Source organism: Hyla sarda, chromosome 1, assembly GCF_029499605.1.
Source record: "Hyla sarda isolate aHylSar1 chromosome 1, aHylSar1.hap1, whole genome shotgun sequence".
Lineage (NCBI taxonomy): Eukaryota > Metazoa > Chordata > Amphibia > Anura > Hylidae > Hyla > Hyla sarda.
Window position 1 is genome coordinate 186,835,313 of NC_079189.1, and position 15,733 is coordinate 186,851,045.

Genomic DNA, 15,733 nt, shown 5'->3' on the forward strand with positions numbered 1-15,733 from the left:
TAGGGAGCCATCTTTTTTGGACACAAAGAAAAATCCGGCTCCGGCAGGAGAGGAGGATTTACGGATAAAGCCCTTTTTTAGATTCTCCTGGACGTATTCGGACATGGCAAGAGTCTCTGGGGCAGAGAGAGGATAAATTCTGCCCCGGGGTGGAGTAGTGCCCGGGAGGAGGTCGATAGGGCAATCATAAGGCCTGTGAGGAGGTAGAGTCTCAGCTTGTTTTTTGCAGAAAACATCCGCGAAGTCCATATAGGCCTTAGGGAGACCGGTTACTGGAGGAACCACAGAGTTACGGCAAGGGTTACTGGGAACCGGTTTTAGACAGTTCTTGGAACAAGAGGACCCCCAACTCTTGATCTCCCCAGTGGACCAATCCAGGGTAGGGGAATGAAGTTGAAGCCAGGGAAGTCCAAGGAGAATTTCCGAGGTGCAATTGGGGAGGACCAAAAGTTCAATCCTCTCATGATGAGATCCGATGCTCATAAGAAGGGGCTCCGTGCGGAAACGTATTGTACAGTCCAATCTTTCATTATTTACACAATTGATGTAGAGGGGTCTGGCGAGACTGGTCACCGGGATGTTGAACCTGTTGACGAGAGAGGCCAAAATAAAATTTCCTGCAGATCCAGAGTCCAAGAAGGCCACTGTAGAGAAGGAGAAGGCAGAGGCAGACATCCGCACAGGCACAGTAAGACGTGGAGAAGCAGAGTAGACATCAAGGACTGTCTCACCTTTGTGCGGAGTCAGCGTACGTCTTTCCAGGCGGGGAGGACGGATAGGACAATCTCTCAGGAAGTGTTCGGTACTAGCACAGTACAGGCAGAGGTTCTCCATACGGCGTCGTGTCCTCTCTTGAGGTGTCAGGCGAGACCGGTCGACCTGCATAGCCTCCACGGCGGGAGGCACAGGAACAGATTGCAGGGGACCAGAGGAGAGAGGAGCCGAGGAGAAGAAACGCCTCGTGCGAACAGAGTCCATATCTTGGCGGAGTTCCTGACGCCTTTCGGAAAAACGCATGTCAATGCGAGTGGCTAGGTGAATAAGTTCATGTAGATTAGCAGGAATTTCTCGTGCGGCCAGAACATCTTTAATGTTGCTGGATAGGCCTTTTTTGAAGGTCGCGCAGAGGGCCTCATTATTCCAGGACAATTCTGAAGCAAGAGTACGGAATTGTACGGCATACTCGCCAACGGAAGAATTACCCTGGACCAGGTTCAACAGGGCAGTCTCAGCAGAAGAGGCTCGGGCAGGTTCCTCAAAGACACTTCGGATTTCCGAGAAGAAGGAGTGTACAGAGGCAGTGACGGGGTCATTGCGGTCCCAGAGCGGTGTGGCCCATGACAGGGCTTTTCCGGACAGAAGGCTGACTACGAAAGCCACCTTAGACCTTTCAGTGGGAAACAGGTCCGACATCATCTCCAGATGCAGGGAACATTGGGAAAGAAAGCCACGGCAAAACTTAGAGTCCCCATCAAATTTATCCGGCAAAGATAAGCGTATCCCAGGAGCGGCCACTCGCTGCGGAGGAGGTGCAGGAGCTGGCGGAGGAGATGACTGCTGAAGCTGTGGTAGTAACTGTTGTAGCATAACGGTCAGTTGAGACAGCTGTTGGCCTTGTTGCGCTATCTGTTGTGACTGCTGGGCGACCACCGTGGTGAGGTCAGCAACAACTGGCAGAGGAACTTCAGCGGGATCCATGGCCGGATCTACTGTCACGATGCCGGCTGGCAGGTAGTGGATCCTCTGTGCCAGAGAGGGATTGGCGTGGACCGTGCTAGTGGACCGGTTCTAAGCCACTACTGGTTTTCACCAGAGCCCGCCGCAAAGCGGGATGGTCTTGCTGCGGCGGTAGTGACCAGGTCGTATCCACTAGCAACGGCTCACCTCTCTGGCTGCTGAAGACAGGCGCGGTACAAGGGAGTAGGCAAAAGCAAGGTCGGACGTAGCAGAAGGTCGGGGCAGGCAGCAAGGATCGTAGTCAGGGGCAACGGCAGAAGGTCTGGAAACACAGGCAAGGAACACACAAGGAACGCTTTCACTGGCACTAAGGCAACAAGATCCGGCAAGGGAGTGCAGGGGAAGTGAGGTGATATAGGGAAGTGCACAGGTGAACACACTAATTGGAACCACTGCGCCAATCAGCGGCGCAGTGGCCCTTTAAATCGCAGAGACCCGGCGCGCGCGCGCCCTAGGGAGCGGGGCCGCGCGCGCCGGGACAGAACAGACGGAGAGCGAGTCAGGTAGGGGAGCCGGGGTGCGCATCGCGAGCGGGCGCTACCCGCATCGCGAATCGCATCCCGGCTGGCAGCGGAATCGCAGCGCCCCGGGTCAGAGGACGTGACCGGAGCGCTGCCGCGGGGAGAGTGAAGCGAGCGCTCCGGGGAGGAGCGGGGACCCGGAGCGCTCGGCGTAACAGATACAAGCAACAGGAAGAAGAGGAACAATCAGTGAATGAGAACAGAACATAGTGCAACTTACCTAGAACACTGGTAAGGTATAGTAGGCAATTCATTTACTTTCGCTAGGAACCATTAGAAGAAATATTATTATAAGAAGTTTGAAAGGGTCTATAAGAAGAAATAAAGGTAGTGGTGGGAAAAACTTTTAGGGAAGTAATTGTTATTATATATTTATTTATTTATTTAGGATAAAGTTTCTTTGTCCGACAAACCAAATAAGGGGAAAAATCCAATAGCTGTTTATGACTGGCTGACAACATACATGTCCTCTGTTGGGCTGGGTTGACATATGTCCAGTGTCTGGATCAGTGAACCCAGCCTAAAGTTCAACACAATTGATGCCCCAATTGATGATAACATGTTTAGTTGTCATCAGTTGTTTAGCATTCAGCGTCCATTACATCTGAACGCCGGACGGGGGAACGCAGCAAGATGCTTTCCTCTGTTTGGCAGGTCTAACTATCCAGCGTCCAACCTGAGACGCTGGATGAATGTGAAATGTTCCATTCAAATGAATGGGTTCAGTTTTAGCATCAGTTTCCACTTAACGCTTTTTAACAAGCAACAGCAATCCTACAGGGCTGCCCATCATAAACAGAGCAGCAAGACTTACTCCTTGGGAGGGAGAGAGTGACTAGTGTAGTGATCATATCAAGTCTCTTCATGGGATAATATTGTAGCTGAGCTGACTGATCTGGACTGTTAAATATCATCTTAAACAACACAAGAAAACTGGGGGTTGTACACATAGTTGCACATACCTCCTCTATGTAGCGGCATTGTGTACAAGACACGCATGATGGATTTAGGTCTGTAAACAGTGACACACTATGGGGCTTAGCATTTGTCTATGACAGTGCAACTGTTGCATATCTCTTAACACGTTAGCACCACTCCACCTCATCTTGCCATTGTGTGCATCACATTGGCATGAGCGCTTAGTAATAACATCACCTTTCTAAGCACCAGACTGTCCTGGCAACTGGGCGGAAAAAATGTTGATAGATGTTTACAATGTGTTTCCTGAACCTTGCCTAAGTATTATCAGCCATATATCACCAGACTCTAACTAGCTTGCAAATTGATTTTTTCATTATATATATATATATATATATATATATATATATATATATATATATGTGTGTGTGTGTGTGTGTGTATAGTAAATTTGAGTAGCCGTATTAGTCCAGTGATGCAGATGCAAATCATAAAATATTGCAGTATCTTGTAATACCTTTTTTATTGGAATAACAGAATTTTGTAGAGACAAGCTTTCGGGATTCCTCCCTTTATCAAGTCCAAAGCAAATCTAAGCTCACAAGCAGAAGACACAGGTTACATCTCACAAATATGCAGGGGTTAAGACAATAGATGTGGAGGATTCACACTAAGATGGGCCATTTTATGGCCCATCTTAGTGTGAATTCTCCACATCTATTGTCATCTATTGTCTTAACCCCTGCATAATTGTGAGATGTAACCTGTGTCTTCTCCTTGTGAGCTTAGATTTGCTTTGGACTTGATAAAGGGAGGAATCCCGAAAGCTTGTCTCTACAAAATGCTGTTAGTCCAAATAAAAAAGGTATTACAAGATACTGCAATATTTTTTGATTTGCATCTATATGTGTGTGAGCAGGAAACTGTATTTTGGATTCTGATGTTCTGACCCATGATCCATGTCTTTTGGATGCAGTTCTGACCTATGGCTTCCATCTGACTACACTTTTGTGCAACATCGCTGCTGCTTTCCACTGCCAATTGGTGACTATTCAGAAGACCATGACATGAGTATCCAAACTCTAAAGTCCAAAATTTCTTGTGGGGGTTCCTGGAGAAGAATGGAAGTATCCCTCAGACTTTGTATCCCATCCACAGTCAGTGGCATACCAATTCCAGCACAAGGTTACACTTTTCAAGGCCTAACAGAATCTACATAGACGATGCTATAGGTTTTTTCTGTCATAGCCAGTTGAATTGTGTGTGACTGAGGGACAGCACTGGCCCTACAGTACAAGATGAAATAAACTGACTTTCCTGAATATAGGAGGTGGCACTATATTAAAAACAAGACCATTCAATGGTGATCAGTTTATTACCACAGGATTGCTCCACACTTCCCCGATGAACAGTCAAGAATTTACTTTGCAAATTTTACATGATGGAATTCAATGGCTTGCTGTCTGTGCAATGCATGAATGGCTTAAATCTTACAAAATCTGGACTATGGAGAGAAGTTATCACCTCTTTCTTCTCGAGAACATCAAATATTTACAATAACAAAACGTAATTCTGCAATCTCCCTTATTATGTATTCACTGTCATTCATTTGGTAATGAAATACCCAACATTGTAAACGTAAAAATGTAGAATAGTCCAGCCCATAAAGTGCATCATATAACATGGTATTAACTTGTTATTGGGAATTATAATGATGTGTGACTTTGAATAGGTAGTTCTGATTATGTAATAAGATCACACTGTCTGTCCCACATTCTTCTATACTTTGGTCATGCATCATCTATTGACATCATCAATTGTTAGTCAAAAGAAGTCATCTCCAAGTAATCTCCGATAAGCAATTATTTTGTTTAAAAAAAATTTCCCCCTGCTGCTTTATACAACCAACAACCTATGGACCCTCTAGCCTATACAGTCTTTGAGGTCAACAGTCTCTTCATTTTCAGTAATGTTATAGGTTTGCTAAACTTCTGTGAATAAATCTAACATGTTAGTAGTTTTCCTTCTTTATAAATTCATGTTAAAAACTTACTACACACCCCTCTCTATCTAACAACACAAAACGACTCTTTGACAATTTTAACTCCCTCCTTAAATAAATATTCTTTTTATCAAAAGTAGGCCCCTATAGTCAGTGCTTTACAATCAGTGGCGTAGCTATAGAGGTAGCAATGGTCACAATTGCGACCGGGCCACATAGCCCAGGGCGCCTGCAGACCCCCCCCCCCCCCCGCCACTACACTATTATTTGCAGCAGCAAGTTGTGCTGACACAGCAGGCACTCATGCTCTGCTCGAGAGCTGGACCTGTGGGGGATCGTTGCTACCAGCACATTTTTTTTTTTAAATGTACTGGCTCTTTAAAAATTCAGCGCAGGGCCGAGACGGAGAGGTCAGGGGTTGCTGGGAGCAGATGTCCCTCCCCCTGCAAAGCCCCTAACGTGTCCCTACCTGAGACTGCACTGTATCCCGGTCCCGATGCAAAGAAGCTGCCTCTGCCGCCCCTACTCTTCATCCTGGCCTGGTCCCGGCATCCAACATCATGATGTCAGCTGCCTCAAACCCCCTACATCCTCGGCATCTGACACAGATCTTCAGGAGGGTGAGTGGACTTTGAGGGGGCTGCGGGGGGATTCTTGGAGGAATATGGTGCTCACTACAGCAGGTGGGTGCTATATACATGTTCATACACACGTAGGTATACAGGGACTGCTTAGCCCATTGTTTTCCAACTAGTGTACCTAAAGTTGTTGCAAATCTGCAACTCCACAGCATGCCCGGAGAGCCAAATGCTGTCCTGGCATGCTGGGAGTTGCAGTTTTGCAACAGCTGGAGGCACACTGTGGAAAACATTGGTTTAGTCCCTAATGCCTGTGCCACGATAATGCCTGTGTAGATGTTTGATATATGGTGCGCCACAGGGTGTGATGTGAGGTGTATGGGGGCAGATGTTATGGCCCCAAGGGTAGATGGTATTAACCCCTTCTTGTCATGACGCCAGGGCGTGGTGTGGCCTTATAACCACCCGAAGGTAGTACCGCTGATCCTAGGCTAGGCAGGTGCAATAAATAGTCCAAGGCCAGGTTAAGGGTAACGGTAGCTTTACTGAGGTAAGACAGATGGTACAGTCTATGCAGTTCATCCAATATCCCAGAGAGGTGGCCAGTGACACAGGGAGACCTCGCAGGCTTGCTGGGCTTGCTGACTTGACTTACTCAGGATAAACTGGTGGCTGCAGTCATTTAGACTTGAGGTCTCCAATGGCTGGACACAGGCACTGGAACACTTGACCTCAGCAGGAACGCAAGAGCATGGAAAAAGAGAGAGATTACAGCCCCTCCCCATATTATATAGGGGGGCTTTGCAAGGAGCCCATAGGTCACTTGGGAGGTCACCTGGTCACTGGGGTTCTCTGGGTAACAATATCATGTGGTACAGATTTAAAGGTATATTACACTTATAATACATAACTACATATAACCTGTAAATGCTATAGGGTTTGCTGCAGGAGAGGCCCAAGGACACGCAGGGACAGTACAGCAACATCCCGTACTGGGACATTCCAGATAGTTGTATTTATAATAGGTGTGTATGTATGATATATGTGTATGTATGATCACACATACATACAGGGGGAGATTTATTAAAACCTATGTAGAGGAAATGTTTTTCAGAGACCTTTTAAAGAATAAAAGAAGCGATCTGTGTGGTTGCTATTGGAAATGGCACCACTGTCTCTCTACACAGGTCTTGATAAATCTCCCCCATACTGTACATGAATGAGGAGAGGGGGCAGGGTGTGACTGGATGTGGATCCGCCTAGGACAGTACAAAACAAAAATACACCACTGATGAATTGGGGAATACTGGTTTAGATTGGTGGAACCTGGAGGAGGACTTAGGGGTCTGAGAAGAGAGGTAGAGAAGGATTCAGCTGAACTGAGAAGAAGTAGTGTTAGGCAGGGTTATATTTAGAGGGTATGGTGTGTGGCAGTATTAAATTTAGAGGGTACAGTGTGTGGCAACATTATCTTTAGAGGGTACAGTGTGAAGCAGTATTATATTCAGGGGTACAGTGTGAAGCAGTATTATATTCAAGGGTACAGTGTGTGGCCATATTATCATTATGGGTGCAGTTTGTGGCAGCATTATTATTTTGGGTACAGTGTGTGGCAAGGCGCATGGTTTCTGTAAGGGTTATATTTAGGGGGCACAATGTCTGGCAGGATTGTAATGATTATTGTCTTTATATAGGGATCAAGGATCTGCTGAGAAAGTGAGGTACCAATGATGTGCGGGTGTCAGACTCAGCAAAGGAAGATGGGGCTGGAAAAAGACACAGGACCTGGAACAGATGAAAAAGAATAGGAAAGACAGAAGATGTCACTCAGGTCACTGATATTATTGTGTATTCTCCTGACTGTCCCATCAGCTGTAGTCACTTGTAAGTTCTGCAGGAATGATGGATAAAACTGTGCCCAATCTGTGGCTCTCCAGACATGACGGGAGTTGTAGCTTTACAACAGCAGACGAACCGCTCCTAGACCAACCGTTCCGGCAGACAGACAGCCACAAAAAAGCCTGCTTATTCTAATAGGCTTGGGCCTCTTTTTGGTCGCAGCCTGGCCCTTGCACAGTGGAGGTGGGGGTGGTGGGGTGGGGGGGGGGGCTCAGGGCAAGTTTTTGCATCGGGGCCCTGTGGTTTCTAGCTACGTCCCTGTTTACAATGTTTGGAAGCACCAGAGAAAATAAATGTCATACTGGATGTGCATGTGTGCTACTGCTTTATTCCTTTGGAGGACATTTAACCTCCATTCTTCAAATTGGTGGGGGTCCACTGCTGATAACTTTTAATGATGAAAATACCGCTTCAGGCCTTAAGAACAGACAGACAATTTATCTCCCAGTAGTAAACATCCCCAATCTTTCCTCCTCTTCACTCTCAGCTTTTAATCCAGCAACAAAGGAGAAGTCTTCAGGCTCATGTCATCTTGTAACCCTACTACCTGCATCAGTGACCCTATTCTGTCAAACTTCCATTCTTTCTCCCCAGAAGTCATTAGTCACTTTACTAAAATATTTAACCTTCATTTTCCTCTTATATCTCTCCCTTCATTTTTTAAACATTATGTCCTAAAAAATGTATTTAGACCCACCCTGTGAAGCTAACTATCCACCATCTCTAACCTCACCTTCATCTCTAACCTCCTGGAACATCAAGACTTCGCTCATGCTGCAGCGGTTCTCTCAAATGTGATCCCTCCTGCCAACCAGACTAATTACCAACCTCCACAGTTTTAAAGGGGTACTCCAGTGGAAAACTTTTTTTTAAATAAAGTGGTGCAAGAAAGTTAAACAGATTTGTAAATTACTTCTATTAAAAAATCTTAATCCTTCCAGTACTTGTTAGCAGATGAATACTACAGAGGAAATTATTTTCTTTTTGGAACACAGAGCTCTCTGCTGACATCACGAGCACAGAAGTAGTGCAGGGACACAGCTGAATAAAGAAGGGGGCCTGGGAATGTGTTTTTAGGGTATGCTTAACCCCTTAAGGACCCAGCCCCAATATACCTTAAGGACCCGGCCATTTTTTGAACATCTGACCACTGTCACTTCAAGCATTAATAACTCTGGGATGCTTTTACCTTTCATTCTGATACCAAGATAGTTTTTTCGTGACATTTTCTACTTTATGTTAGTGGTAAAATTTTGTCGATACTTGTATCATTTCTTGGTGAAAAATTCCAAAATTTGATGAAAAAATTGAAAATATTGAATTTTTTTTAACTTTGAAGCTCTCTGCTTATAAGGAAAATGGACATTCCAAATAAATTATACATTGATTCACATATACAATATGTCTACTTTATGACTGCATCATAAAGTTTACATGTTTTTACTTTTGGAAGACATCTGAGGGCTTCAAAGTTCAGCAGCAATTTTCAAATTTTTCACAAAATTTTCAAAATCGGAATTTTTCAGGGACCAGTTCAGTTTTGACGTTGATTTGAAGGGCCTTCATATTGGAAATACCCCACAAATGACCCCATTATACAAACTGCACCCCTCAAAGTATTCAAAATGACATTCAGTAAGTGTGTTAACCCTTTAGGTGTTTCACAGGAATAGCAGCAAAGTGAAGGAGAAAATTCAAAATCTTCATTTTTTACACTCCCATGTTCTTGTAGACCCAGTTCTTAAAGTTTTTGAATTGGTAATAGGAGAAAAAGCCCCCAAAATTTGTTACCCAATTTATCTCGAGTAAGGAAATACCTCATAAGTGTATGTCAAGTGTTCGGCGGGTGCAGTAGAGGGCTCAGAAGGGAAGGAGCAACAATGGGATTTTGGAGAGTGAATTTTTCTGAAATGGTTTTTGGGGGGCATGTCACATTTAGAAAGCCCCTATGGTGCCAGAACAACAGAAAACCCCACATGGCATACCATTTTGGAAACTACACCCCTCAAGGCACAAAACAAGGCATCCAGTTAGCCTTAACACCCCACAGGTGTTTGACAACTTTTCGTTAAAATCGGATGTGTAAATGGAAAAAAAAAAATTCACACTAAAGTGCAGTTTTTCCCCCCAATTTACCATTTTTACAAAGGGTAATGGGAGAAAATGCCCCCCCAAATTTCTAACCCCATCTCTTCTGAGTATGGAAATACCCCATGTTAGGACGTAAAATGCTTTGCGGGCAAACTACAATGCTCAGAAGAGAAGGAGTCACATTTGGCTTTTTGAAAGCAACTTTTATTGAAATGGTTTTTTGGGGGCATGTCGCATTTAGGAAGCCCCTGTGGTGCCAGAACATCAAAAAAATACCCACATGGCATACTATTTTGGAATCTACACCCCTCAAGGAACGTAACAGGGGGTCCGCTGAGCCTTAACACCCCACAGGTGTTTGATGACTTTTCGTTAAAGTTGGATGTGTAAATGAAAAAACTTTATTTTTTTTTTACTAAAATGCACTTTTTCCCCAAAATTTTACATTTTTACAAAATTTGTAACCCCATTTCTTTTGAGTATGGAAATACCCCATGTTAGGACATAAAATGCTCTGCTGGCGAACTACAATGCTCAGAAGAGATGAAGAGGAGGAGTGCCATTGAGCTTTTGGAAAGAGAATTCGTTTGGAATGGTAGTCAGGGGCCATGTGCATTTACAAAGCCCCCAGTGGTGCCAGAACAGTGGACGCCCCCACATGTGACCCCATTTTGGAAACTACACCCCTCACAGAATTTAATAAGGGGTGCAGTGAGTTTTTACACCCCACTGGCGTTTGACAGATCTTTGGAACAGTGGGCTGTGCAAATGAAAAATTAAATTTTTCATTTTTACGGACCACTGTTCCAAAAATCTGTCAGACACCTGTGGGGCGTAAATTCTCACTGTACCCCTTATTACATTACGTGAGGGGTGTAGTTTCCAAAATGGGGTCAAATGTGTCGGGGGTCCATTGTTCTGGCACTATGGGGGCTTTGTAAACACATGTGGCCTTCAATTCCAGACAAATTTTCTCTTCAAAATCCCAATGGCGCTCCTTCTCTTCTGAGCATTGTAGTTCACCCGCAGAGCACTTTAAATTCACATATGGGGTATGTTCTTACTCAGAAGAGATGGGGTTACAAATTTGGGGGGGCTTTTTTCCTATTTTCCCTTGTGAAAATGAAAAATTTAGGGTAACACCAGCATTTTAGTGAAAAATTTTTTTTTTTTTCATTTTCCCATCCAACTTTAATGAAAATTCGTCAAACACCTGTGGAGTGTTAAGGCTCACTATACCCCTTGTCACGTTCCGTGAGGGGTGTAGTTTCCAAAATGCGGTCACATGTGGGTATTTATTTATTTTGCATTTGTCAGAACCGCTGTAAAATCAGCCACCCCTGTGCAAATCACCAATTTAGGCCTCAAATGTACATGGCGCGGCGCTCTCATTCCTGAGCCTTGTTGTGCATCCGCAGAGCATTTTACGCCCACATATGGGGTATTTCCGTACTCCCCAACTTTTCCTCTTCAAAAGTGGTAAAAGGAAAAAAAGACCCCCAAAATTTGTAGTGCAATTTCTGACGAGTACGGAAATACCTCATAGGTGGCCCTAAACTGTTTCCTTGAAATACGACAGGGCTCCGAAGTGAGAGAGCGCCATGCGCATTTGAGGACTAAATTAGGGATTGCATAGGGGTGGACATAGGGGTATTCTACACCAGTGATTCCCAAACAGGGTGCCTCAAGCTGTTGCTAAACTCCCAGCATGCCTGGACAGTCAGTGGCTGTCCAGTAATGCTGGGAGTTGTTGTTTTGCAACAGCTGGAGGCTCAGTTTTGGAAACACTGCCGTACAATACCTTTTTCATTTTTATTGGGGGGGGGGGGGACAGTGTAAGGGGGTGTATATGTAGTGTTTTACACTTTATTATGTGTTAGTGTAGTGTTTATAGGGTACTTTCGCACTGTCGGGTTACGGTGAGTTTCCCGCTAGGAGTTTGCGCTGCGGCGAAAAATTTGCCGCAGCCCAAACTTGAAGCAGGAAATTTACTGTAAACCTGCCCGTGTGAATGTACCCTGTACATTCACATGGGGGGGGGGGGGGAGGCAAACCTCCAGCTGTTTCAAAACTACAACTCCCAGCATGTACTGACAGACCGTGTATGCTGGGAGTTGTACTTTTGCAACAGCTGCAGGCACACTGGTTGGAAAACCTTCAGTTAGGTTCTGTTACCTAACTCAGTATTTTCCAACCAGTGTGCCTCCAGCTGTTGCAAAACTACAACTCCCAGCATGTACTAATCACCGAAGGGCATGCTGGGAGATGTAGTTATGCAACAGCTGGAGGTACCCAACTACAACTCCCAGCATGCCGAGACAGCTGTTTGCTGTCACGGCATGCTGGGATTTGCAGTTTTGTCACATCTGGAGAGCTACAGTTTTTAGACCAGTGCACAGTGATCTCCAAACTGTGGACCTCCAGATGTTGCAAAACTACAACTCCCAGCATGCCCAGACAGCAAACAGCTATGTGGGCATGCTAGGAGTTGTAGTTTTGCAACATCTGGAGGGCTACAGTTTAGAGACCACAGTCTCAGACTGTAGCCCTCCAGATCAACTTACCAGCTTCCGTAGGAACCCGGGAGCCGTCCTCTTCAGACGCAGGTCACGCCGCCCGCCGATCACCGTCGCTGCAGCCTCCGGATCGGTAAGTGAACGTAAGCGCCCGTTCCCCTTCGATTCCCCGTTCTGCCCCGCCTATTGTGGGTGGGCAGGACGGGGAAAACTAAAGTTAACCCCCCCACCCCCGATCTGCTATTGGTCGTCGCCTCTGACGATCAATAGCAGACCAATAGCAGGGATAGGAGGGGTGGCACCTCTGCCACCTCACTCCTATGCCTACAGGGGGATCGTGGGTGTCTTAGACAACCGCGATCCCCCTTATATTCCGGGTCACCGGGTCACTATAGACCCATATGACCCGGGATCGGCTCAAATCGCAAGTGTGAATTCACCTGCGATTTGCGCCGATCGCCGATGGGGGGGGTTTCTGATGACCCCCCTGGGCATTTGCGCGGGGTGCCTGCTGATTGATATCAGCAGTCACCCCAGTCCGGTCCCCGCCCGGCGCGCGGCGGGGACCGAAATTCCCACGGGCGTATGGATACGCCCTGGGTCCTTAAGTACCAGGACGTCAAGGCGTATCCATACGCCCTAGGTCCTTAAGTGGTTAAAGGGGTACTCCGGTGAAAAACTTTTTTTTTTTTTTATCAACTGGTGCCAGAATGTTAAACAGATTTGTAAATGACTTCTATTACAAAATCTTAATCCTTCCAGTACTTAGCTGCTAAATACTAAAGAGGAAATTATTTTCGGAATACTCTCTGGACCTCTCTGCTGACATCACGAGCACAGTGCTCACTGCTGACATCTCTGTCCATTTTAAGAACTGTCCAGAGTAGGAGAAAATCCCCATAGCAAACATATGCTGCTCCGGACAGTTCCTAAAATGGACAGAGATGTCAGCAGAGAGAACTGTGCTCGTGATGTCAGCAGAGAGCACTGTGTTCCAAAAAGAAAAAAATCTCCTCTGTAGTATTCAGCAGCTAATAAGTACTGGAAGGATTAAAAGTAATTTACAAATCTGTTTAACATTCTGGCACCAGTTGATTTAAAAAAAAAAAAAAAAAGGTTTTCACCGGAGTACCCCTTTAAGCATACCCTAAAAACACATTCCCAGGCCCCCTTCTTTATTCAGCTGTGTCCCCGCACTACATGTATTTTATACCTGTATATATACATGCACAGATTCTGGCTGGTGACTGCCACATCCACCATGTGCACTACGTGTTATATAAAAGACGGCCGGATCATTGTACAAATCAAGCACTTTCTTGAGCCTTTTACCTCAACCCTATTTCCTTAAAGGGGTACTGCAGCCAGAATTACCTTATTGCTTATCCACAGGATTGGGGATTCATTTCTATGGGAGCTCAGAAGAGACCCAAGTTCAGCATTCGGGCATCATTGTTGCTCCCATAGAAATGAATAGAGCATGTGCCATCTAGCGGTAGACGACACGTGTGCTGCAATCAGCTACTTATCCCCTATCCAGTGGATAAGTTAATTTTGGCTGCAATACTCCTTTAAAGTATATAATGCCTGTAATATCAGATTGTGTCTGCATATGTATAGTGTTGAGTGCGAGTATTCGAAATGCAAATTTTTACCGTGAATATCGGCACGTCGCGATTTCGTGAATATTTAGAATATATCGATATATATTCATAATGACGAATATGTGTACTGTGTAAAAAAAAAATGTGATCATCCCTCCCTGCTTCTAGCTTGTGGTCCAAAGAAGGCTCCAATATTATTTACTGTGTGAGTTGGTGTGGAGCGCAAATATTTTGTATATGCGAATATGCAAATATTCGCGAATATCGGCACTTCCAGAGGACACTGTTTTAGGTGAAAGATATAATCGCGCATCCGCACTATGCGAATTTCATTACGAATTTCAGCATGGAAAAAAAGGAAACGAACATAGCGAATATGCAAATTTCACCAACATAAGACGACTGTTCTTAAATATATTCGCGAAATATCACAAATTCAAATATGGCCCCTGATGCTCATCACTACATATGTACCCTCAGAATTGTAAAATGCTGTGGAATATGTTAACGTTATGTCAATAAACATTATCATGGTGCCCCTCTTATTACTTGGAACTAACGTGAGATACAGCACATCTCTGCAAAAATTGTTTAGAAATTTGGAATTGCAAAATCTTACATATTTTGTGAATCATGCCAACGTACAAAAATCAATCATACCAAATATCACATACCAGACACCAGAATTCTTTAAACTCCTTAATGTTTTCACAAAATGATTAGTATAATGTATAATGATTGTATTGAAAAAGAAATGTTCCAAGAAAATTCAGAATGAATTAATGGTAGTAATAGTTTAATGATATTAGTAAAGTTCTGCTCAGGAAATGGCCACTACTTTTGATGTATACTTCAGCAATATGTTGACACAAACTGCAGTATACTCGCCGTGGGCCCATTATTTTAATAGACTGAACATAGGCTAGTGACTACATTTGGTACATTTCTTAAATGTATACATTTATTTAGCAGGATTCAAAAGTGTGGTCTTTTGAGTCCTACATAATAAAAGTATGTGCTTAGGACAGGGACCGACCATAGTCACTAGCAGACAACGTTCATTCCATTAAAATCAATGGGACCGCTGTCAGTAACCGGTGGTGCACTTTGACATACCTTTTTTTGCTGGTATCCCAACATATACATCAGAACCAGGGCCGGATCATCATTGGTGCTCATGGAACACCTGCTCCGGGCCCCGTGCCGGCAGGGGGCCCCGTCACATTCGGGACATCCCTGCGGGCTGCTTAGTAGCGGATCGGGGCCCCCGATAGCCCGGCCGCGGCCACTTTAAAACAGTGACCAGCGGCGGCTGCTGTGGGCCCGCCTCGGACTCCTCCTGCTTTTTCTATATTTCATATTTCCTTACCTGGCCGCGCTCGGCAGGCTCAGGTGATGCGTCGGGTGATGTGGGCTGTGACGAGTGACGTCTCCTGCGGCTCCTCTGCACAGTGTCAGGGACGTCACTCCTCATTTCCGTCAGCCGCGCCGCTACAGGGCACAGTTTTCTTCATTACACCCCAGCGCTGCAGGAAATGACGGGTGACGTCGTGCAGATGAGCCGCAGGAGACGTAACTCGTCACAGCCCACGAGACCCGACGCTACCTGAGCCTGCCGAGCGCAGCCAGGTAAGTAAATATGAAAAATAGAAAATGCAGGAGGAGGGGGGAGCAATGAGCAGGGGAGGATGAGTGGGGGAGGATGATGAGGCAGAGGAGGGTAATGACGAGCAGGGAAGTAATGAGGAGCAGGGGGGGGTAATGAGGAGCAGGGGGGGAATGACGAGCAGGGGGGGTAATGAGGAGCAGGGGGGGTAATGATGAGCAGAGGGGGTAATGATGAGCAGGAGCAGGGGGGTAAGGATGA